Source organism: Piliocolobus tephrosceles, chromosome 1, assembly GCF_002776525.5.
Source record: "Piliocolobus tephrosceles isolate RC106 chromosome 1, ASM277652v3, whole genome shotgun sequence".
Lineage (NCBI taxonomy): Eukaryota > Metazoa > Chordata > Mammalia > Primates > Cercopithecidae > Piliocolobus > Piliocolobus tephrosceles.
Window position 1 is genome coordinate 158354842 of NC_045434.1, and position 26846 is coordinate 158381687.

Below are 26846 nucleotides of genomic sequence, written 5' to 3' on the forward strand. Positions count from 1 at the left end.
CTACACCTGTGGCCAAGCCTGTCCCTCTCCCTCCTGGTTCCGTCCCCTCCGGGATCAGGTGCTGCTTTTATCTTATTGTGTGTCTGCAGGTGGGTGGCAATGCTGCTGACTCTTTTTTGGCTCCATTTGGGCCCTTTTCTTTCATCCACTAATTAAATCATGCACTTTTCTTATAGGGGAGCAGAATCTTCAAAAGAGGAAAAGGAACCCTCCCTTTCAGCACATTCAGGGATTAAAGTTCATCTGGCTATGAAATACTCGCCAGGGACGGAACTGAGAGGCAACTGCTGAAACCAGTGACACATTAATATGAAAATGTGAAGAGCAAACGACAAGATCTCAGGCTCTAGCATTCCCAAGGTGGGGTCAAACAGCCCAGAGGCACCTCAGGGGACGTTCTGATCCAGGAGCCTAGAGATAGCATCCTCTGCTGCAGTGACCTTAACAAGAAACTGGAACAAGAATGGGGTCCCTTCTTACTTAGGGGAGAGTTTGCAGCTAGGCCACAACCCACAACCATTCCCCTCTGCACTGAGGTAAGCCCAACCCCAAGCTTGTAGAAAAAGCAGCCCTGCACATGTACACCTATGCAGCAAACCTGCACATTCTGTACATGTATCCCAGAACTTGAAGTATAATTAAAAATAAAGAAAGAATGGCAAAAAATAAAATAAAATAAAAAGCATCCCTGAACAGATGTCCATGCTCATCCTCATTCATACATCTTCACTGGGGTTCTTCACTGTAGAGTTCTAGGAAGGAGGCTTTACAAATAATAGAACATCCGTTCAAGCACCGGGCTTTTATTTAATTTAAAATAATTATAGATTCACAGGGAGTTGTGAAAATAGCACAGACAGGTCTCACGTACCCGTCATCCAGTTTTGCCCTCTGGTAACATCTTCTATAACACTGATACAACAGAAAAATCAGGAAATCAGCATTGGTACATCCATAGGCCTTACTGAGATTGGACCAGTTTGACATGCACTCACGTGTATTTGTGTGTGTGTGTGTGTGTGTGTGTGTTCTGTGCAATTTTATCACACATAGGTTCATGTAACCACCACTACAATTACAATACAGGACTCTTCCACCACCACAGAGTTGCCTCATGATCCTCCTTCACAGCCACGGTCATCCGCTTCCCAGGATGCCCCCGTCCTGAGTCCCTAACCCTGGCAACCATTAATCTGTTCTCTATTTCTTTAATTTTGTGATTTTGGGAATGTTCTATAACATTTTAGAGAGATTTAGAGATTACTCAGCATAATCTCAAAAGCGTACATTTTTTAATGTCTCATTTTTTACTCAGTAAAACATTATTTTCACTGAGTTTTGCTGAGTCTTTGTTCACTCAGCACAGTTCCCTTTGGACCCGTCCAAGTCATTGAGTGCGTCGATAGTTCACCTCTTTCTATTGTGAAGTAGTATTCCATGGCATGGATGCAGCACAGTTTGTTCATCCACTCACCCACTGAAGGGCATTTGGATTGTTTCTAGATTTTGGCTATTACAAGCAAGGCTGCCATGAACAATCCTGCACAGGCTTTTGTGTGAACACAAGTTTTCATTTATTTGGGACAAATGTCCAGGAGTACAATGGCTGGATTATATGTCAAATCTTTTTAAAAAATATTTTTGGGCCGGGCATGGTGGCTCATGCCTGTAATCCCCACACTTTGGGAGGCCAAGGCAGGTGGATCACGAGGTCAGGAGTGTAAGACCAGCTTCGCCAGCATGGTGAAACCCCATCTCTACTAAAAATACAAAAATTAGGCAGGCATGGTGGCATACACACCTGTAGTCCCAGCTACTCAGGACACTAAGGCAGGAGAATTGCTTGAACCCAGCAGGCGGAGGTTGCAGTGAGACGATATTGCGCCACTGCACTCCAGCCTGGGCGACAGAGCGAGACTCCATCTCAAAAAAAAAAAAGAAATTTGATGGAGAGTTTTCTAAATACATATTTCATACCATACTTGGCTCTCTTAAATACAATGTAGATAATTGAATCTTATTTTTAATGATTTGGAGTCATTATTAGAGCCACTGAAATCTGTAAAACTATTTGTCTCGAAATTAAATGATTAAATGGCCCCAAAGTATTAGAGGCTTGGATCTCGAAGTGTTCACATGCCTGGATTTGTTACAATATTCTCCTCAAATTTCAGAGATGTGTTTCTCAATATATGTGGTGAGTAAGCACCTGAAATATGGCTAGTCTGAGATGAGCTGTGCTGTAAAGTAATATATACACCTAATTTTAAAGACTTAGTAAAAAAAGAAGAGTGCAAAATATCACAATAAGAATTTTTATGAGGATTGCATGTTGAAATGATGATATTTTGGACTCACTGGGTTAAAGAAAATACATAATGCCATTATAATCAATTCACAAACAAGTGGTAATTTCATAGGTAACAGCAAAATCACCTTAAAGGGGTTGACATTGTCATCAGAATATCTTAAGGAATTAACACTCTTCATTCAGGTTTCCAACATCCATGAGGAGAAACATTAAAGCAAAATTGACCCAGGGTAACCCTGGGACTCAGTCCTCCTAAGTCCAACCTTCTCATCTGTCTATGAAGCATCCCCATCTTTGAGCCTGGTTGCCTGCCCATCTCCTGAGCTGAAGAAAGGAAAATATTCACAAGCCTGCCTCCATTACTAGGGGAAATGTTAGCTCCTGCTTTTAATTAAGCATTTTATACTGATTTTCTTCTTTGACCATAAAAGATAACCAACTGCATATTTTCTAAATGATCCATACAGATCTAATAAACAATGTTTCTCCAGTAAAAAGGCAGCTCCCACTGTCTCCCTTGTCTGCCATAAAAACTTGAGCTTTCCAATATTCATCGATTTGACAAATATTTAATGAGTGTCTCTCTGATTTGTGCCAGGCTCAATGTGCTGGACATTGAAGATACACACGAGAATTAAACACCATTCCTCCTCACCCAGATCTCACAGTCCAGAGAGAGAGACAAACATATAAACAAATAATCCCAAAAGTGACAGTAGCTGTTTAAAAACAAAACAAAACAAAACAAAACAAAAAAACAGGAGAGGAAAAATGGGTGTTTTTTTCCTCCTCCTGAGTCAAATGCAAAACCATAATCCATTTCCAGTTTGAAGGAACTAAGAGCTATACACAAATGGGGAAAAAAGCAGAATTGCACAATATTCCTGAAATACACTGTGGTTAACAACCAGCCATACAGACACTGTGACAGGCACGCTCCTAGGCACTCAAGTGACAACATGGACTTCTATCACCAAGGCGGTTCCAGTGGCCTGGGGAGCAAGACACAGCTAACATTGGAGAATTTTTTAAATGCTGGTAAGAGAAGTCAGACAATGTAGACCATAGCTAGGTCATGATGAGCTTTGATCCACCATGGCCACGGCAATGGGGAGCCACTGAAGATTTTTTTGAGGAAGGGGAATAACACAATGAAAGCTGTTTGTATGTCAACGTTATAATAAGAAAAGTGACTCGGACACCTACTATGTGCCAGTCACTACTATTCCAGGGGCTTTACATGTATTATCTCTAGTTTTCCTAACAGCCTTTCAAGGTAGACATGATCATCCCTTCTTTACAGATGAGGCAACTGAGACTCAGAAACATTAAGCAAAAGTATCTAAGGTTACGTGGCTAATAAATGATGATGCTGGGGAAGTTAATCCAGCTGTTGAATCAATAAAAGAAAGAGGTTACTAGCAGGGGAATTAACGTTAAGGACCCTGAATAGCCTTTGAATATGAACCAAAGATGGTTCATCTCTGGACTACTTTAGAGCAGCAATAAAGTAAATAGCCACAATGTGTTAAGTGATTACTATGTGCTGGGTACTATGTGTGATCAAAGCTGGGGACGCAAAGGAAACATGCAGAGCAGTTAGTGACTTGTCTGTACTCACAGGGTAAAGTGATGGGTGGGCAAGACCACAAACCACCCTGCTTACCTCCTCCCTGCGGCAGCAGACCGCATGCTGCCTGGCTCAAGCCCATGCATAATACCAGAACCCATCACAAGGGGTCAGGTCTGTGGCCTCCTGCTCCCCCAAAAACTGCAACCCCCACTGACTTGTCCTTCAGAGGCTCTTGGTCCTGTTCTAGATTATTCTAACCAAGAGTACCTACTTAAGTTGATGGGCCCAATGCAAAATAAAAAAGTGGGGCCTCTTATTGAAAATAATATTAAGAATTCCAATTTCCCCACAGAGCAGAAATCAACCGGGGGCTCCAGTGTGGATGGTCTGTGCGGTTGCACAGGTTGCAAACTTATGAAGTTGGCTCTGATTCTAAATCAGTCCCTAGTTCTCTATATTGGTAACAATTGTATGCAGAGTGGAAAGATGTCTGACTGATTCTCAGAAAATGTCTGTTCCATTCAAATCTTCAGGATCAGGAGACCTACTGCCAAAAAGATAGCTTCTTGGCTCAATGAGAGCCAGCACGGCATGGGCTCATAAGATGAAGAACACAGCCTCTCAAAGGGACAACTTTCTCCCTTCCCAGTACATGGCTTCCAATGACTGTGGTGCAGTATTCAGTGAAAAGGGATTTGGTGGTCTCTCCTCCCAAAGGTTATCCTGAAGATAGAGAACATGGGAAAAAAAAAGACAAGACTACAATCACTCCTGCTTTAAAAAAACAACAACAACAAAAAGTCCCTAAATTTAATAGGTGAAGCTTAGTAAAAATGATAACAATAACAAACTTTATTTGAGTGTTTATCAATTACCAGTGACTATGCTGAATCCTTCTCAAAGATAGATATAGTCCTCACAGCAACCTGAGATGCAATATTCAAAACCATGTTCATTTGCTTTCATAGAAGGGCTTGTTTCACTTGTTCAAATAGACCTGAATTTCAGGTAGAGGGAGACAGAACAAATAAACCCTACTAATTGTTTGACCTTGGGCAAGTTCCCTTCCCTTGCTGGGCTGGATGTGCTTACCTGTAAATGGAGTTTGTGGCCTGCATGCTTTTGAAGTCCTCTGGACTCTGATAGTCTGTGATTCCCAGAGGAGGAACTCGGGAAAATTCGTGACCCTCCATTCAGCCTTCCCACACATGCTACTCCAGAGCACCAGACAGACAAACCACAAAATCAGGCACAGCAGAAAAAAGCTGGCCCCGCAGCCAGGACACTGGGTTTCTAGCCCTGGATCCACCAATTACTCATAGGATGACTCGGAGCAAGTCACTTCACCGCTCTGAGCCTCAGTTTCCTTATCCATAAATTAATTAACAGATGCCTAAAGTCCTTCCTTGCAAGGCGCAGTGCCTAGCATCTAGAAAGTTCTCGGCATGTGTTAGTTGTTATCATCATCATTATTAATTATTATGCCCTCTTCCAACAGTTCCCACAAACTTCAAGTAAGAAAGACCCCTTTTAATGCAAAAATGAACTAGAGTCATCTTTCCATCTAATAGGTTTACATTTATAATCAATTAATTAGAAAAATATAGAACATCAAAAAATCACTATGAATTGTTATTCCATTAACCAAAGCACTTTCACATATGCTTGAAAAATGTGAAACATTTTTCTTATCACCGATGATGCTGGATTCTCAAAACCCTTGCAATGATTCTGAGGAGCTGGGCTGAGGCTGACTGCTCTCTGGACCACCTGCCAGCTCAGGGCTCAGTGCATTGCCATTTCCACCTTCAGTCACGTGGACTCTGCAACTCCTCCTCTCCTCTCTCCACCGCTGCCCTTACCACACTGTCAAGGCCCGAAACACAAAGGAGGCAAAAGGAAGAAATATGTTTATCTAGCACTGGAACTGAATGTATGATTGCTTGTGCCTGTTTCTGCCTTTAAACCCTTTTTTCTCACAAAGTACAAACTTTTGAAGGGTAAGAGATGATACACGCATTTTATGTAGAATGTTTGATGCAGTCTTGGATAAATTCTTCATAACCATATTTTAACATGCATTTGGAAAAAACACAAAATAATACACTATTAGAGGAGGAATGGTTCTTTAAAGCCGTGTTTCTTTAATTTGCATATAAATCACCTGGGATCATGTTAAAATACAGCTTCTGATCCAGTAGTTCTGGAGAGGAGCCTGAGACTCTGCATTTCTAACAAGCTCCCAGGTGATATTGATGCTGCCAGTACACAGGGCTTGGTCCAACCTTATTGCTTTGCAGATGAGAACTTGAGGATCAGAGAAGGCAAGTGTTTTGTCTGGGGCCACACAGCTAGAGGTAAGGCTAGGAGATAAACTCAAGTTTATTGACTCTCAGTCCAGAGCCATTTCTGCTATGCACTGATGTCATCCTTTGTAGAAGGGAAAAATGTTTCTGAAAAAAAAATCCCATTGTCCTTTCCCATGTAAGACAATACTAAACACATATAAATGTGCACATACATTGAGGACAAAAGCTAAACTCTCTCTCTCCCAGTTTCCAGCACAGAATGTTGCAAACAAAAGATACTCAAAATACTATGTGTCCATGGATTAATCTGACGGGGGTTTTAATGAAATGTTCTGAGTAGAGTAATGCTTTTACCTTTGTCATCTCTTTAAAGACTCCCTGCTGAGCAGCCAGCCCCCGCCCCCATCTCCAAAACTTTCTGTACTTACATACTAATTTCCCCCTAATGGCATTTTCTAAACTAAAATTTAATTTATGGGGAGAAAGTTCAAAACAAGCTATTGTTCTAAATCAATATTGAGGCAGAAGATAAGGGACTTTTATTCCAGTAGCGGCAGGATATTTTATGTTCCTGCATATCCTTTGCACCAGACCATCTAAGGCACGTGAAGTGTTTGAAGAGTCGCACTTAGCCGTCTAAGTGTTCAAACAGCATTCAAAGCCTCTCTGCCCTCCCACCATTCAGAATCACTCCAAAGGGCTTCTGTGGCTTGGAACTGTATTTTCACGATCTCAAGAGTTCAAGAGAGCTAACTCCATGAGCTTGCTCAGCTCAGGCCCAAGCACATGGCAGGTCCACAATATGTCCCCGATCCACTGTCATATCCAGCACCTAGAGTCACAAGTTTTCAAGGTTTCAACAGGATTTTCCTTAAAAGGTCAGAAAACATACCCTCAAAGGAAAGAAAAAATGGCTGTTTAGACTTCTAATTCTATTCTACCACTGGTTGAAATTAACAAATCCAATGCAAATACTTTGGATTTGAATCTTGCCATACTAGGAAACCGAGAGGACAGGAGAATAACACTTAAAGGCACAGCCAAGTTTTCCCCTTGCAAGAGAGAACCTCCGGCATAGCTCCATAGCCACAAGAGCCCTCTCAGCGGGGCTTCTGATGGTTTCTAACTCGAAGAATGTAATCCATCAGCCCCCTGGAGCACTAGCCTGGCCGCCAACCCTCCCATCAGAATCTTCCTGAACCTGCCCTCCCAACCACGAAGTCCGCTTCCCTGAATGCAGGGTTCCGACCTCCCTTCACTGAACGGCATTCGAGGCTCTGCACACACAGGCAGCCTCGCCTGAGGTCCACAAGTCACTGTGCAGATCTCTCTTAAGGCACGTACCAAAACAAATTCTAATTCCTCCCGTTATGATGTCTCTCCACCCACCCCATATGACTGCACCAGTTTCATGAGTGCAGGATCCCCTAGAAAATGGATAACGTTCTGGACCCTGTATAACCCAGCACAGTCCCAGGCATGCAGTCAGGACTTACAAAATGAGACCTATTATTCTTACATCATATTGATATGCTCCCTCCACTGTTCCCTTCTTGCTTGCTGCTTCCTCAGTGGGCTTCCTAAAACAATTTTAGGGCGAGAAGGGGCAGTCAAGCCACCGCATTTTACAGATGAGGAAACTGAAGAAGACCTTCAGGTGCTTCCATCACTGTGGTCCTGCTAGCAGTCTAGCTGGAGAGCCGCCCTCTGGCCTCTGATGACTGGTCCTGAGCTCCTCCTCTGCACCCAGCCAGCAGGGCACAGCAGGCCACCACCAGTGAGAGAAAGAAGCTGGTTTCTTCGTGGCCTAGTGCTGAAGGCCGGGGAAGCCAGTTTCGACACCAGACTCAGGTACTGAGGAATTCAGGGTAGTTATTTCTGATCAAGGCCAGAGTGGGCCTCGGGTTCCTCGCCTGGAACATGGTCATCTGAGCTCTTGTTGATGGACAGCTCACCAAGCACACTCAGGACATGCCAGTGTCCGTCAGTATTATCTGATTTTGCCCTCACCAAAAGGTAATGAGGTAGATATGATTAGTACCCCAATTTTTACAGATGGGGAAACCGAGGCTTTGAGATTTGCCTAAAATCACAGTTAGTTCAATGGGTTTGGCTGACTCTCAGAGCCAGTATTTTAACTTTGGTCACATTAGCTTTGTCAGAGGCCCCTTTGGCCCTAGAAAGCGGTGACAGTGAGGATATCCTTCACTGACAACAGATGGGAGGCTCACCCTGTGCTCCCTGGTTCCCCAGCAACCAGAGCCCTTGCCTTTACCTAACTGCATTAGCAGTAGTTCTACCTAATCCTAGGTGCACACAACGGAGACAGAAGTCTTTCCCTGGGGGCTCTGCTTCTCCTGAGATTAGCCACAGTACCCAGGAGGCTGTTATCCCAACCCCAGTGGGGAGGGCAGCACAGCCAAGATGGAGCTTACTGCAGAAAGCCACTGCTGTGCTGGGGAAAACAAAGCTCAGACTGGATGGCTCGGCTGTGATCACAGGCACCAGATGTGCCGGCTACACGGGTACACACCTGCCAGTCATCAGCAAGTGACCGCTGAAGCAACCACCACTTCTTTCTGGAGGTCCTGGGAAGGACATCAGCAAGCATTCCAAATAAAAAAACATACCCTGAGCTTCTCCTAAGGGCATTCCCTAGAGCAAGCACCCAGGTCCCTGTCTCATTCACCATTGTATTCCCAGCACCCAGCATTGTGCCTGGCACATAGTAGGTGTTCATCGATCATTTGGTTAACTTTTTTTATTGACACATAATAGATGTACATATTTTCAGAGCCCATGTGATATTTTGGTACATTCATAGAATGCATAAAGATCAAATCAGGGTAACTGGGATAGCCATAATGTTATGCTAGGAACATTCTAATTATTCTCTTCTAGCTATTTTGAAATATACAACAGATTATTGTTAACTATCATCACCCTACTGCCAATCAATCATCTGATTGACAAATGAGCTTACCATCGCCATCGTGGTATAAGCCAACGATGCCTCACCAGATTTGAGAATGAGTATCCAGGCTCACCATCAATTACGAAGTTTGGGATAACTTCCTTCACCTGAGTTTTTCCATTCTATAGCCCCAAATAATAATACCCATCTCACCTAATCCACTAGGATTTAGCCATTCAGCCCACAAGACTCTGGGATAGATGCATAGAATAATTTTAAAGGGTAGCACTATTTGAGGCCACTTACATTTTTGCCTAGATAATCTACACAATGTGAAATCAGAGAAAGCTGTCATAAGATTCTGGGTCTGGGACATGCACACGTATGTTTATTGCAGCACTATTCACAATAGCAAAGACTTGGAACCAACCCAAATGTCCATCAGTGATAGACTGGATTAAGAAAATGTGGCACATATACACCATGGAATACTATGCAGCCATAAAAAAGGATGAGTTCACGTCCTTTGTAGGGACATGGATGCAGCTGGAAACCATCATTCCCAGCAAACTATCGCAAGAACAGAAAACCAAACACCGCATGTTCTCACTCATAGGTGGGAATTGAACAATGAGAACACTAGGACACAGGAAGGGGAACATCACACACCGGGGCCTGTTGTAGGGTGGGAGAAGTGGGGAGGGATAGCATTAGGAGAAATAACTAATGTAAATGACGAGTTAATGGGTACAGCACACCAACATGGTACATGTGTACACATGTAACAAACCTGCACGTTGTGCACATGTACCCTAGAACTTAAAGTATAATTAAAAAAAAAAAAAGATTCTGGGTCTGGGGATTACAGGTTTCTGGTATTGTGGAAGAGTGGACTGGGAGTTCTAGCACCTCAAGTGATTCCTTTAGAAATGTGAGAATCCTCGGCACCAACTTTATCTCACAGTCCCTTCATCTTTCAGCAAAATACTTAATTCAACTGGATACTCTAGTTAATTCACTCCCAGAGACATTAGTAGAAAACAAGTTTTCAGGAAAAGAACCAAGGAAGTTAAGTAAGTTGCAAGTTTCCATTTTTCTCTCATTCTCTCTCTTTGCAAGAGGCAAGGAATGAGAATTGATGTAAAAATAAGAAGAATAAAGTGATATTCTCATGGTGCCCTGCAGTTTGCAACACTCTTTTACTTGGATCTCTCGTTTAATATACATAATAATCCTCTGAGATTAAGAGGATTATTTATAAAATGGGCTAATAAAATGTGTAGCAGGCCAGGCCCAAACTGAGATTTTTTTTCTCTCCAAACCATACACTCTTCCCTCTGTGTAGGGCTCTGACTTATACACTCCCCATGTAAATGAGAACTGCTCCCTCTTCATATTATCTGGATGCTCGGTTTGTTCTAAGAATGCCTCATCTGTGACATGGGGGAAGGATAAAAATAGGACCTACCGAATAGGGTTGTCGAGGTGCCTGAATACTGCCTGGCACACAGTATAGACTCTATAAATATTACCAGTGGTAGTAGAAGCAATTGCTGGTTGTATTGTAAACTGATAACACTCCCATTTCAAGGCGTTTGCTTTGAATGCCTCGGCACTCACTGTTCCTCCCTCAGACAGTCTTGGGGTCACCCCTTCCCTTCACACAGGTCTCTCTGCTCAAATCCCTTAAGCCTAGAGGCCTCTCAGACTGCCCCATGAAACAGCACCCACCCCACCTCCATCACAAACTCTTTACTCTGCATCATTTTTCTTAGCCCTTCCTGTTATCTGCTGTCACGCATATTTCTGTATTTCCTGACTCCTCCATGACTGGGGTCTTTGTTTTGTTCACAGCTTTACCCTCAGGATCAAGAATGATGCCTGCCACGTAAATATCTGTTGAGTAAATAAAAAAAGTCCTCATGGATCCATTCATCAAGAAATGAAGACAAAATGGTGCTTGCTGTCTAAACTCTCGATCTCAGATAGGACTTTAGGTTTACAAGGTGACTTTATAGCCTTCATCTCCTATAATCTTCCCTAATTTTCAGGGAATGGGTTATAATTCCCATTACAGAGATAAAGAAACCAAGACATCTGGTCCCCAGAAAGGGCAGAGCAACATTCTGGGAAGACAGATGCTAGGTAAGGTCCTGAATCCCACCCCCATGCCCACATGCCATGCCCATCGATTAGCAATGAGGCATGGGGGTCTTGGCCTCCTTCTCAGTTGCTTTGGCCCTGGTGGAGCAGCCGAGGTTCAAGGGGATGGTGGGGACTGGCTTACAGAAAGGGGCCTGGGAAGTGAGTTTCATCGCTCAGTCAAGAGTCAACATTACAGACAGCACAATTTTGTGAACTCATTTGTCCAAATAAACCCATACATTATTATTAATATCATTTTAAAACACATAATGGGCTCTTGTTTTAGTGCCTCCCAGACACATTTTTTCCAGTGAAGCCTCCCGAGTCACCTTTCCTGATTCTGCCTCCAGCATTCTAACGGGAGCCTGCATCGGCTGCTCCCTCTCCACACCTTCCAGGACCTGTGTCCAAACGCTCACTGTGTCACCATCATTGTTGTCATGCTGCCCACCAGGCCAGCCTTTGAGGTCCTAGCAGATAATCCTGTAGCCCCAACACCTGCCCAGTGCCTGGCACCCAACGGACCTCCATGTGCCTGCTGACCAAGGACCACTCCTGACTCACAGCAGGTGCAAGAAATAAAACAGCCCAGGCTTCTCTCCTACCCACCACTGCCTCAGGCTCCAAGAAACCCGAGCAAAATTTTATTAAGTTCCCCTTTCTCCTGCATGAAGGAAAGATGTCCTAGCCTGAAGCAGATGGCACTGGGAGGCTAAGGCAGAGTTGTTGTAGGAAATCCAAAGACACGGGGGCCTTTCTGGACATCTTTGCATCCAGATGGCTTGCAGGTTCAAAACTGAGAACACTTTCCCCTCTACTCATTGAGAGAAAGAAGAGAGAAAGGAAGAGCTCCCCAGGGGATATTTCCCTAGTAATGAGACCTCTTTCAAAATTCCTGAGAAAAGAAAGGGAAGGGCAGAGCAACACGAAAAAAGATGCTGAGGGCCAGCAGCCAGCACTCACCACCTCTATTCCCAGCCTGCAGGTGCACCGTCCCTGCGGCACAGTGCCAGGATTTTCCACACCTTCTCTCAAACACAGTCCACATGAAAAAAGGAGAAAGAGGAGGACTATAAGGGAGACTCTGAATTGGTTGCCAATTAAGAGCAGGGTGACCCTAATTTATAGCAGCAAAACCCAGTTATCACAGACTCCATGTGGGAAAACAGCCCAGCTCTGGAGCTGCCCACTGCTCTCCTGCAAACAGAACGCACAGCAGGTGTCATTTAGCCTGATTGACTTTTTCCAGGGCTGGATTCCTCAACTGTTGGAAGAGATAGCCTGGAGATTTTCAGTTGTTCAAAGACGCAGTTTTAAATTCCTAGATAGTTGCACCAAGGTAAGTTGGAGTTATCTCGGCCTCTAGGAAGGAAGAACAAAGCTTAGTAAAAGTAGAATCCATTCAACAGGCCCAGGCTCAGAAGATCCAGAACCAGACCCTACCATAAGAAGCGTCCAACCCAGTGATAGAGAAGATCCCAAAAAATAGTCATTACACAAATAAATACTCAACGACAAATTATAATGAAGGTTATTTAAGAATACAAAGTGCTAGGAGAGCACGGGAGTGGAAATCCAATGTCACCTGTTGAGTCAGGGATGTGACATCTGAGCCAGGGCAGAAGGACTGTAGCTGATGGGTAGGGGAAAGTGCTCCTGTGGGAGGGAACAGCCCACGAAAAGCCACCATGTGCATAGGTGCCCTATGAGACCAGAGAGGGGGTTGTAGACAGCCTGGGAGGGCCTGCCTGAAAGTCACGTCAGTGGATCCTTGCTTTGAAAAATATTTAGGCCGGGCGCGGTGGCTCAAGCCTGTAATTCCAGCACTTTGGGAGGCCGAGACGGGCGGATCACGAGGTCAGGAGATCGAGACCATCCTGGCTAACACAGTGAAACCCCGTCTCTACTAAAAAATACAAAAAAAAACTAGCAGGTCGAGGTGGCGGGCGCCTGTAGTCCTGGCTACTCAGGAGGCTGAGGCAAGAGAATAGCTTAAACCCAGGAGGCGGAGCTTGCAGTGAGCTGAGATCCGGCCACAGCACTCCAGCCTGGGTGATAGAGCGAGACTCTGTCTCAAAAAAAAAAAAAAAAGAAAAATATTTAATGCATGTCTCTTTGATTTGTGCCAGGCTCAATGTGCTGAACACTGAAGATATGCATGAGAATTAAACAACATTCCTCCTCACCCAGATCTCACAGTGCAGAGGGAGAGACAAACATATAAACAAGTAATCCCAAAAGAGAGTGAAGAGAGTGACAGTGACTGTTTAAAGAAAAAAAAAAAAATGGAGAGGAAGGATGGGTGGTTTTTTCCTCCCCCTGATTCAAATGCAAAACCACAATCCACTGTTGTGCCCCTACCCTCCTACTCCTCCACTCTGTTTCTTTAGGTCTTAATTTCCTGGCACCCTGTTAACCTGCCAGCTTCCTTCTAGATATCATATGTCTCTTCCTCTGTCCCTCTTTGCCATGTTCACACTGACTTATTTGTACTTTAATTTTCACATTTCAGAAAAGCTCAAAACTAATCATTGTCTTAGGCAGCGCCCAGTCTCGACAGCAGGCAGTGCTCAGGTGGCCCCACTCACTGGCTTCGCCCACTCAGAGGCCACTTAATGGGAGGAATCAAGTCAATATTAGATCACTCGCCTTTCACTGCTACAGCCACAGCCATGAATATGCTCAGGCTTCAGAAGAGGCTTGCCTTTAGGGTCCTCCGCTGTGGCAAGAAGAAGGTCTGGTTGAACCCCAATGAGACCAATGAAATCACCAAGGCCAACTCCCATCAGCAGATCCGGAAGCTGATCAAAGATAGGCTGATCATCCGCAAGCCAATGACTGTCCATTCCCGGGCTTGATGCCAGGAAAACACCTTGGCCTACCGGAAGGGCAGGCACATGGGCATAGGTAAGTGAAAGGGTACAGCCAATGCTCGGATGCCAGAGAAGGTCACATGGATGAGGAGAACGAGGATTCTGCACCGGCTGCTCAAAAGATATCACGAATCTAAGAAGATTGATCGCCACAGGTATCACAGCCTGTACCTGAAGGTGAAGGGCAATGTTCAAAAACAAGCAATTCTCATGGAACACAGCCACAAGCTGAAGGCAGACAAGGCCCATAAGAAGCTCCTGGCTGAACAGGTTGAGGCCCAAAGGTCTAAGACCAAGGAAGCATGCAAGCGTCGTAAAGAGTGCCTCCAGGCCAAGAAGGAGGAAATCATCAAGACCTTGTCCAAGGAGGAAGAGACTAGGAAATAAAAGCTCCCACTTTGTACATACTGGCCTCTGTGATTATACAGATCAGCCATTAAAATAAAACAAGCCTTAAAATGTATCATATATATTATATATCATATATCATATATATGATATATCTGATATATATGTATCATGATATATAATCATGATATATATCAGATATGTCATATAATATGATGATATATCATATAATATATATATATTAGATCACTCTGTCAAGCCCCACCTCCTTCAGAAAACCCTCCCGGTAATTCCAATCAATGCCAGTCTCTCTCCTTCTTGATCCACAAAACCCACTGCCTGTAACTCCCTGTGGCACTTAATTACATTGAATTTAACAGACAGTCAACATGTTTTAGTAATTTGCACTGGTTTTGACCCTAGAGGAATTACTTAACATCTCTGAGCCTTAGTTTTCTTTTGGGAATAAAAGCATAACCTCCTTTTATAAATCCACATGTATAAACAACACAATCAGAAGTTATCTCTGAATGGTAGGATAATGGGTGAAATGTGTTTTCATTATATATTTCTGAATTTGCTTTTAATGGAAATAAATGTTCTCATCAGAAAAAGCAATAAAACTGCTTCCTCTTAGGTTTAAAAAAAAAGATAACACCCACTTCATTTTGTTATGAGGATTAGTGAGGTGAGGCTGTGTGCATTGTAGGAACACAATAACCTCATGAAAGCAGCATCTACTGGTTCAGATAAGGAAACCCGAGGGAGGTGGAAAAGAGACTGGAAGGCTGTCAGACCTCTTCCGCCTCTCAACAATGCCTGCTCTGGATATGAAGTCATTCTCTCCTACACACCAGCTTCTTTCCTGGGCTCAGACATGACCAAGGGCATCTCTCAGCTTCCCCACCCCAGAAGAGCTGCCCCTAAATCCCAAGGAAAGACTATGATTAGTGTGGGCCAGAGTAGTTCCTTTTTGGAACTGATGAAGGGGCATTTCCCAGAAGGAGGGAGTGACGGATGAAGGATCGAAATCAGGGCAATAGTCCGGGCGCAGTGGCTCACGCCTGTAATCCCAACATTTTAGGAGGCCAAGGTGGGTGGATCACTTGAGGTCAGGATTTTGAGACCAGCCTGGCCAACATGGCGAAACCCATCTCTACTAAATATACAAAAATTAGGTAGGTGTGATGGCAGGTGCCTGTAATTCCAGCTACTCGGGAGGCTGAGGCTGGAGAATCATTTGAACCCGGGAGGCAGAGGTTGCGGTGAGCTGAGATCGCACCATTGCACTCCAGCTTGGGCAACAAGAGCAAAACTCCGTCAAAAAAGAAAAAAAAAAGAAGAGAAGGAAGCAAAGGAAGAAAGGAAGGGAGGTAGGAAGGGAGGGAAGGAAGGAAGGAAGGAAGGAAGGAAGGAAGGAAGGAAGGCAGGGAGGGAGGGAAGGGAGGGAGGGAGGGAAGGGCAATAGTTCTACAGGGAGAAAATAATATGATTCCACTACAAAATACAAAATGCCTTGCCAGGTGCTCGGTCCACAGTCAATGCTTAATACTTGACAGTGACAATTATCGCAAAGGTGTTGGGTTAAATCAGAATAAGCAGATGTGATTTAGATGGACTATGTGAGAATACTGGTGGAAGGTGAGACCACAAAAGAAGGACTGACAGAGGCTGAAACAGGCCAGGGTGCCTTCCCGGATGTGGATGCAATACAGGCTGAAGAACAAGTAAGAATTCAGCAAGAAGAAATGAAGAGAGGAAAGAGTCTGCCAGGGAGGTGGGCCGGTGTGAGGGAAGAAATTCCTGGAAGCTTCAAGATAGGCAAAGGGCCCTAAACCAAGGGCAGGACACTGACATTGGGATCAATTCATTATTTCCATACCATTTAGGGTGTATCACTCTTGCCTCCCTAATAAAAACAGTAAACTTCTTACAGGAGAGGATATTGCCATATTTCTCCCGCATCCCTTTCAGTTACTAAATCAGTATTTAACCAAACGGAAGCACCAGTGACTTCTTGTTAGTTTACACAGGATGTCTCCCTTGGGCAGGTGCAGCTATGCCTCTTGGACCCCTCCTTTCCTTCCCTCCCATCCACCAGCACTCAGATCAATTGCTCTGTGTTTGATGAGTCTGGGTGAAGCCACTTTCACCCACATCCTGGGATGGCTAAGAAACTTTCTAAACCTAAGCCCTCGGGCAAAGATGTGAGAGGATTATTTGTAAAAGGTTTTGACCACCTTATCTATATAGTTTTAACCCCAATACAACCACCAAATCTGACAATTGCTCCTTAAAAAAAAAAAAAAAATCAAGTTATAGCCAGCATAAAGGGGAAAATGCTTTATTCCCTGTGCCTGGTGCTTTCTTTCTGGGGAGGGAGACTAATCAGTGTTAAGTCCTGGACTTTCTCTGCACCTTTACTAACTTCTCCTTGCAGGTGCCTGGAGCACAGTCCTAGGCAGCAACTTATGGATGAGCTGGGTAGCACAGACTGGACATGCTCAGTTCAGCTCCTCCCGTCCTCAGCAGGGAAAAAGGACATTAGTTATCAAGTGTTCACTGGGAGGCCCTGACAGCAGACTCTAACCCACTGAAGACCATCTGGTCACAGGCAAAGTTTTCAACACTTTGACTTAAGGACACCAGATGTGAGTGGGCAAAGCGCTATGAGCTGCGCAAAGAAAAAGAGGGCAAATCACTGGTAGATTAAGAACATCGTCGAAAATTGTTGCTGCTTAAGCCGGGCGCGGTGGCTCATGCCTGTAATCCCAGCACTTTGAGAGGCCGAACCGGGCAGATCACTTGAGGTCAGGAGTTCAAGACCAGCCTGGCCAACATGGTGAAACCCTGTCTCTATTAAAAATACAAAAATTAGCCGGGCATAGTGGCAGGCACCTATAATCCAAGCTGCTCGGGAGGCTGAGCCAGCAGAATCGTTTAAAAAACCCAGGAAGCAGAAGTTGCAGTAAGCTGAGATCGCGCCACTACACTCCAGCTTGGGTCACAGAGTGAGACTCCGTCTCAAAAAAAAAATATTGTTGCTGCCTGTTTTCAGTGGTCTACACACCACTGGTCTCCAACAGGCAATATCCTGGGACTGAAATCCCTATACAACACACAACAGTTCTCCAAAGGGAGGAGATAAAACAGTCAGACTGGGTCAAGCATTACTTCTTTAAGGTAGGCATATGAAAGGCTAATACAGTCCATCACCACACTTTCAGCGTGGTTCAGGCAGAAAAAAGAAAAACAGTCAGTAATCTCCAGGGGGTGTGAAAATACGTAAAAACTTTGATATACCCCAGTTGGAGTGAAATCTCAGAGGCGAGGCTATAATTTCTCTTACGGAGAAAAAGTAGAATAAGTTGCTTTCATGTACATTGTCTAAACCCATCCGGAAATGGTGTCAATTTCCCATGAAAAACAGATAAGAGCCTTTCAAAGATATCTAGGATTTCAGGCAGCATGTTCTATTTTTACCTTATGATGTTTAACCTTCACAGAGCATAAGAAAGTCCCTGCCCTTGAGAAACATTAATATAATTATAACCTAAGACTTCCAGGTGCTAAGAAAGTCCGCGCCAGAGATAACTGTATTATAAAATCATGCCAACAAGGTGCTGAGGACTAGCAATTTTGCCCTATCCCATCTGTGAAAAATCTTAAAGGAAGAATTGCTGCTCTCCATTCAATTCAGAGGTGCAGCTTCGATCACACACCAACCACCAACTATGGCCCAGGCACTGTGCCAAACACTGCCCATGGTCCTTCCCCCTCTGTCAAGGTAGGCGCCATTATGGCTCCCATTTTACAGGTGCGGAAAGCCAGTCTCAGGGGTTATGTAGTTTGCTGACCTGGCAGAGCAGTAGTGATCCTAGTCCATCTGATGCCAAAGTCCTTCTCTTTCTGGCTCCTCTCTCTGCCACAATCACTAACCACTTAGGAAAATCCTGTTTTTAAGTAACTTCTCTGTCTTTTTGCAAGTAAATTTTCTTAGGTTGCAGAAATCCCAGAGCCAGGTCCCATCTACCAATGTCTTTCAACTGTTTCTAAAGACAACGGCGATTTGAAGATTTTATGGATGAAACAAGTGAAAATCAGGCAAATTCACCTGCTGGTGAAACAGTAGTGAAAATTGTCATATATCAGTATATTAGAGGCACAAATTCCAAACAAATGTAGTCTTTTAGAGCAGAAAGTTCAATGGGCCCTAAGTCAAAGGGGCTGGGTTTTAGACAGGCTCTGACAGCTACAGAATGACCTTGTGTGAGCTGCCAAACTCACACAAGGGAGAGAGAAATAAATCCTATTTAACAGTATTTTTTGGAAAATTAAAGGTAATACTATATATAAAATGATTTGTAAGCTGCAAAGCCCTATACAAATGGAGGATTTAATTATAATTATTTTGACTCAGCTATTTGGCTGGGATCTTACAGAGAATTTTAATCATCAGACAGAGTTTAAAAAAAAAAAACTACAATGTAGTTTGGCATAATAATGATTAGGAACAAAACCCAAGCCTTAGCATATGTAGGTTCAAATCCTAGTTTTCCCATTTAACTCTCTGTGTGGTCTTGGGCAGGTTACTTACCTTATCTGGGCCTCAGTTTCCTTATCTGGAAAATGGGGATACCATGGAACACACTGAGCACCCTGCCACATGCATTGTGAGTGTTCAAGGAGTGTTCAGCAGCCAGTGAGAGGCCTGGTCAGGATTAATCTGCTTCTAAAGCCCACATACTCTTGCTCTGCTGTGCACCTTTTCAACAGACACGCGGCTGTTGGAAGAGTAAGTAGTTGTGTAGTTACCAAATGGAAGGGAAGACACCAAGACAGTTGCTCTTGTATCTTCTCCCATTTGCCCTTATCCTGGCTTTTAGACTGGATTCTGCTTTGGGCATGGTAGAGGATTCACAGAGGTGTGGAGCTGGAGAGAATCAAGATGCCGAATAGTGAACTATAATGCTCCTAGAACTCTGGCTTATCTCATAGGGTTGCCCTGAAGACTGTGCAAGTTAAAACACTTAAAGAACTTAGAATAGTACTTGGCCCACAGTATGCTCAGTGTGTTAATTATTAGTATACTATTATTATTTTCACCAAGCAGACAAGAGGGGGCAATAGAATTAAGTAGCCTGCACTATAAGACAAAACAGCTGCATTAGAGAGAATAAGACACAATCATATACCTTTGACAAGCAGCCCTGAAATGCACCACATTTTTAACTCCCTGGGACACCCTTTGAGAAGAAAGACAAGTCTTCAGGCTCCGAGTGAAACTGCTTCCTTCTCTCTCCTCCTCCACCCTTCATATGCTAAAAACACAACAGGCTTCATTCAACACTGTCTTTCTTTTCTTCACTCCCCTATCCCCTGGAGATCAGCTTCATTCCACAGTGAAGGCCTGGTTTAAGAACCCAGGATAGTCTCAGCAAGTCCCTGGAGACCTCAGAGCAGCTGCAGACTGCTATGGAACTCCAGCCCGGAATGTCTAACTCCTCTTCTCCTCTCCCATCCTTCAATCCCGCACCCTCTCAATCCTTCCTTCAAGGCTCACATCATATCCCACTTCCTCCTGAAAGACCTCTCCCTTCTCGGGATTCTGCATATATAATTGCCAACTCTGTACTCACTGGCTGTATAAAGTGCCTATTTTGTTGCCCCTAAGAGGTAAACTCCCCAGTGGATGGAGCCCCAGGCTCCACATGAAGTGGTCAGACACAAACCAGGTTTCCTATTTTATTCTATCTAAAAATGCTGGTCCTAACCCACTAAGTTGATCTCACCACACAATATGATTTACAACCTCATGTTAGTTAAGGTAACATTAGCAGCTGTAACAAAAAAAAAAAAAAAAATCCTCAAAACTTCAGCCTTAATAATAGACATTTGTTTTTAGTTCACATAAAACCTAAACAAGTGTGGCTTCCACCGTACAGTGATGATTCAGGGAGAGTCTCAGGCTCTTTCCATGTTGTGACACTTTCAACACATGACTTCTAAGGTTGCCAAGCCACCAAAGAAGGATCAGAGCAATTCTGCCTGGGGAGTTTTTTATGGGTCAAGCCTACAAGTGACAAAAATTACCTCCAACTTCATTTCATTGGCTAGTATTTAGTCACATGGCTTCACTTAACTGTGAGAAAGCTGAGAAATGTTGTCTAGTCATGTGACCAGAAGAGATGGAAACATATTTGGTGATCAGCTAGCAATCTCTGCCATAAATCTGCCATTTGAAAAACCCTCCAAGGCAATGACCCAACCTATTCAACTTTACATCTCCAGTAAGACTATCAGAATATTTGGTTCACTGTAAGTGCACAGAAAATGTATGATCAATGAACGAATGAGGGCAGGTGGTAAATCCTGACCAGAGTTCTAGGAGCACTGTAGTTCGTGATGAGACATCTTGATTCTCTCCAACCCCATGCCTATCGAAATCCCCTTCTGTACCCAAAGCAGAGTCCAGTCCTAAAAGCCAGGATTAGGGCAGGTGGCTAATATACCAGAGCAACTGTATTGGTGTTTTCCCTTTCATTTGGTGACTGCACAGTTACTTACTCTTCCAACAACCACATGTCTGTTAAAAAAGTGCACAGGGGAGCAAGAGTACTTGGGTTTTAGAGGCAGATAAATCCTGATCAGGCCTGTCACTGGCTACAGAACTATAGCAGAACACTCACTGAGCACTCACTAAGCACAGTCTGAGTGTGTTTCATGAATTATTTCATTGACTCTTCACAAGTCTATGAAGGAGGCACTCATGTTCTTCCTCTGACCCTCTAATCCCCTGAGAATTAATGTATTCTTCCCCATGTTCCCACAGCATTTTTTCCACAACCCTTTCCTGTGATTCACTTGTGGGAGAGATAGCTGCGTGTGGAGGTAACATATCTGCTCATTGGTGTCTCCCCAATCACACCTTAAGGATAACAAAAAGAGCATATACCTGAGAGTCAAAATACCTAGATTCAAATGCCAAATCCCAACTTAATAATTGTATGAATTTGGCTGAGATACTTACCTTCCTGAGCCTCGATTTTCTTATCTGTAAAATAGGATCAGAAGTCCAAACTCCAAGGAATGCTGAGAAGTGTAAATGTAATAGCTTTCAAAAAATGATACCTGGCATATAGCAGGTGCTGAAAAAAGTGAGAATTGTTCTCCTTCTCTCTCCTTGAGGGCAAAGGTAATATTTTATTCCTGGACACAAATACTGTATCTTTCATGTGATAAATATATAATAAATGTTAGTTGAAATACACTGAGTGATAAGCTTCACTGTTGAAAAATAAAATAACAAACCCAACCTCTGCTTTGTCTTTAGAAGTCCTCTTTATCACCCCTCCCCCTTCCCACACACTTCATTACTCTTCTCTCTTTGGGTAACATGAACTTTTTTTCTTCTACTCGGAAAATTTAAATGGCAAACAGAGCACCTCAGGATCCTTTCCTCCGGCCATTATCCTTCTCTTTCAAGTTGTGCTCAGCAAGATTATTTGGATATTGGAGCTAAAAACGGTCAGATTACAAGTGGAGGTCCCTGAAATGTAACATTCCCCATTGTAGGATTCTGGAATTACACCGAGCACCCGCACCCAGGAGGGGTTGCTCTTCCCCCAGAGAGCTTGCTGTTCTGAAAAAAGCCTTTGTTTTAAGGCTTTGCAAAACTGCACTGTGGAATCCCCTCCATCCAGGTTCCCAGCACTGGCCTGGGTACTGCTCAGATCTAGAGCGTCTGCATGCTCCCTATAAAACAAAACACTCTGGAGTCCTAAAACCTTGTACAAGTTGCTATTCTCTGAGCTTCGGTGCTACCTTGCAGCAGGACCATCGTTTTGAAGCCAAATTTTCAGATTTCTCCAATAAGTCCTTGATAATGATGATGGGAATGGGTGAAGCCAGGGAATGGGTGAAGCCAGGCTAAGGCCCTTCTGTTTAAGAAAGAGGCCTTGAAGACTTGAGTGTTTCTCAACTGGGGCCAGATTTGCCAGGGTCTGGTCCTCACTGAGACCTTGAGTGGCTGTCCCACTACACAGCACTCTAATAAATCCCCGCCTCCTCAGCCTACAACCACAGTTGTCCACCAAGATGCAAGATAACATACTTCATGTTCACTAAGTCCATGGTGCTGTGTTAGGTGCTATAGGTTCATAACATTCTTTTATTCTCACAAAATGCCCCAGTAAGTCACATATTATTGCTATTCCCATTTTACAGATAAGAAAACAGAGGCTCAAAAGGTTAGGTAACTTTGCCCAAGAAGGCAACAAAGCCCCAATTCAAACCCCCATTCCCTATCAGGCTCAAATCCCATTCTATTTCCGTTACTCCATGCCACCTCTTTAAACAGCTATCAAAGGAAGTCCATCCTATATAGAAATACTTGAAAAAAAAAAGTTTGGACTGTTGATCTTTTAGCCCCCTTCTTTCTCTTAAAAAAAAAAAAAAATCTATGGTTCTATGGAGAGAAGGGGGAAAAGGAAATGTAAGGAGGCCAAACATTATGAGGCTTGGCTTATCAGTATTTCATAACAGCTTTTGGATCAAGACTCTACAAAACCTTATTTATGGACAGACAGTTACTGTTAAGCAGAGCCTTTTTATACAACCTTTTCATCTGAGGATGTTGTAGCCTTCTGCTGCCTTTCTATTAGTGAGAGATGAGGTGTGAAATTTGCTGGCCCTGCCAAGATTATCCCATTAAATTATCTGCCCTCTTCCAATGTAATTCACGAAGGGGCAACTGTTTGAGACTCAGGCGCTATGGATGTCCATGCCTGGGTGTTCTGGGAGGTGCGGCTGGGGACGGGGGGATGAAGGAAAAACTTCAGGTGGTGGTAGCATCCCAATGACATAACACTAATCCACGTTTCACTGCCTTACCAAAATAAAGTGGATGCCACAATTATCCCATTCCTAAACAAACTGAAAACCCCAACCAAGCTTACTGCAACAAAGAGAGAGCCTTTTTACTGCTGTTTATTTTTATTTTGTATTCGTTAGCTTTTTAGATATTCCTGGCATGCAAGTCAGTCTCCGTGTAACAAGCAGCTGCATTTAGTTAAGGATTTTCGAAGAGTTGCCCCCATCCCCTCCCCCTTCAACGCCAGAGAACTTTCTCAGACTCTCCTTTCTCTTCGAGTGTCTACAGAACAGTCTCTCCTGTCACACCCCAGGGAATGGGTGAAGCCAGGCTAACGCCCTTCTGTTTGAGAAAGAGGCCTTGAAGACTTGAGTGTTTCTCAGGTGGGGCTGGATTTGCCAGGGTCTGGTCCTCACTGGGACCTTGAGCTGGCAAGCCAGCTGTCCCACTAGACAGCACTCTAATAAATCCCTGCCTCCTCAGCTTACAACCACAGTTGTCCACCAAGATGCAAATACAAAGGCACTTCATCACAATATACCTCATTGATAGATGGAAAAAACTGGCAAGCACACTCCTCTAACCACATCAAAGTTGAAGCTCACTACAAAAATATAATTCTTCCAGAACCAGAGATCCAGGCTATCCAACAAGGTGCTTCCGGTCTGTCTCTGAGTTTCAGCAAGACCGTCTTAGGGAACTCCAGCACCGGAAGGAAAATTGAAATTGGCTGTCTTCAATAATTTCTTATAACCTCTAGATTATGGCTAAGCAAGCTTCCCTTTGCTGCTATTAGAAAACCTTGGGAAATACCACCTTTGTTCCATACATTAAAAGAATATAAATTGTAAGAATTAAATAACGAGAGAATGTCTAGGACAGCCATTAAGGTAAGAGCATGAACTGTTAGTGCTTATAAACCCAGCAATGCCACTTTTTAGCAGTGTAAGAAAGTAACTTAACCTCTGTGTGCCTAAGTTTACCCATCCGTAAAATGAGCTATGCCATCTCCCTTATAGGGTTGTTGTGAGGATTCAGTGAGTTAACACTTGCAAAAGGCTTAGAAGAGTGATTGACCCATTGTAAGGATTCAATAAATGTTTGTTAACTAAACTGTACAAATTGCATCTCAGAATGCTTGGATTCAGAGACATATTTTCTTACTTGAGGTCACAAGGACTTGGCACCATTCTTCAGCTTTTCTCAGGCCCAATTAACAGCCTGCCTGGTGGAAGGGAAACTGGGGAGGTGAGAAGTGGAGGCTCCATGGAGTGTGCTAACCTGGGATAAGGCCTAGAACTGGCCACCAACACTCAACCCCTTTCAACCTCCCCAGAAAGGCAACCCATTGCCTCAGGCATCAAACACTCCAAGTCAGCAGTTCCTATTTTTCAGGGGTTGACATTTTTCTTGGAAAATATAGCTATAGCTATAAATACAGAATGGTAAAAATGCACACAAAATTGTGAATATTATTTCTGGGAGTTCACATATCCTTCATTTCATGTACCCCAAGTTAATTTCATGCACTCACCTCTAGGCTGGGTGCTCTTCTCCAGTACTTTACATGCATGACCTCACTTCAATCTCATAACACTCTTGTAAGGCTCAGGAAAACTAATTGACATACCCATTACACAACAGAGAAAAGATTCAAATCCAGGTCTGTTAAATGCCAAAGCCTGTGTTTGTAACCATTTAGCTTTACTGTCAAGTTCTGCTATACTACACTTCTTTCATACTAGAAGATGGGACAAGGAAAGGAAAAATCCTTGAAAATATGCTATGTTGCATTTTTACTAAGCAAAGCATATATCAGGATTTTGCACACAACCAAAAAAGTTATTCTCCATTCATTCAACAAAAATCTATGGACCACTTACTATATATGTGTGTATATACATATGCTGTCTATCTGTACATATACATTTACATCAAAGTACATACAGCTTACAAAGTGTTCCATTCTCCATAGGATGCTGTGTAAAATTTTCAGAAATATTTGAAATGGGGTAGATGTTCACCATCAAACCACCGGCCAAACCTGATAGAGCAAGTGACACTTTCAGAAACTTTCCAAAAGTCTAACTGAGGGCCTATGCTCACAATACAGAAGAAAAAGGATGCTATGGGGCAAAGCTGACCCTTCACTAATTATCAGGCAGATAATCTCAGGCATCAGAGTAGCAAAACAGCCTACCATGCACGCTGAATCTATATTGGAAATTAAATATTTCCAAAACTGAAGGAGACAATTTGACTACACCCTTTGCCCATCCCACCTTGGTGTGGCTCCCCCAAGTCAGCCAGGGAAGATTTTCAGGCATCTCTAATAAAGTTGGGACTAGGGGACTTGGGCTCTCAGTGTTTTCACCGGAAAAGCTCACAGTCTTAATGCCCTCAAGAGACTTCTATTCTAAAAGTACAGACAAACGCCTATTTAAATGGCGACGGAAGGTTTACAAAATGATAGCAAACACAGTAGCAGGCCACCTCCCTCTGGCCCCGAGCAGCCAAATCACAGAATCTACAAGATTCTGAGAAAGGCCAGTTAGGTTCCTAAAGCCCTGGGCTTGGGTGCAGTTATGAGGTAAGCTTCGGGTTCCTAAAGAAATTGAGCTTTGCCTAGGGAGGGGGTAGATGAGAACTCGACAACGGACAGACCAAAAAAAAATAAATTTAAAGGTTTTCTTCTGGCTAATAAAATAGAAAAATGATGGGAGAAATGTTTTGTATCTTTTTAAATAAATACATGAAACATATCTCCCCTTAAGCTGATTTCCTGAGCCACTGGCTGGGCTACCTTAGGAATCTTGAGTCCAAGAGGAGAAAGTAAATGTGAGTTCTAGCAGAAGTGTTGACCCCAGAGAGAAGATCAAACATTCACAGAAATGGAAAGGGATGCATAAAACAACAAATAAGACAATAATAACAGATTTTAGCTCATTACTAAAGAGTATGGAATAGGCAATACCTTTTTTAAACAATTCTAAAAGGCTGTAAACAGTTAAAAGAGTCAGAATTGGGGTGGCTGCTGATAACAAGGGTGTCTTACAGTGAGCAAAATCAATGCAGGGACATTTATTTAAAGGCAAGTGACCCCCACCCCCACAAGGGGCTATGATCTAAAAGCAACCATTGTTGAAAGGTGAAGTACAAAGTAAAGGAGTCCACAGAGGAAATAACTGAATTAATCAAAGCCCCAAGCCAGGAGTCCCACCTTAGTTAAAATCACCCTGCTTATCTCCACCTCAATTTGCTGGGCAACCCAACTTGAGAAGGATGTTTACATTACGTAGGCAGCATGGCCCATTTTTACTTTTCACCCAGGTGTTGTGGCGCAAGGCCAGATGTTTGGCATCACCAAGCAAAACATCTATGTGACCAAGCTGTTTACATTTCATTAGGATTTTTCATCAGGAAGGTGCATTCCCTGCTGATGTACATCTTAATTACAATTAGGAGCTCTATTTACCCCCAGGAGCTTCCAGATTAGCACGA

The 26846-nt window shown here is 43.5% G+C and overlaps 1 protein-coding gene and 1 pseudogene across 1 annotated transcript in view; one reads left to right on the forward strand and one right to left on the reverse strand.

The window, feature by feature from the left end:
- Positions 1-26846, reverse strand: part of ROR1 (receptor tyrosine kinase like orphan receptor 1) — a 411963-nt gene that overhangs the window by 383335 nt on the left and 1782 nt on the right. The gene's annotated exons all lie outside the window — the stretch shown is intronic.
- Positions 13925-14512, forward strand: LOC111541430 (annotated as a pseudogene).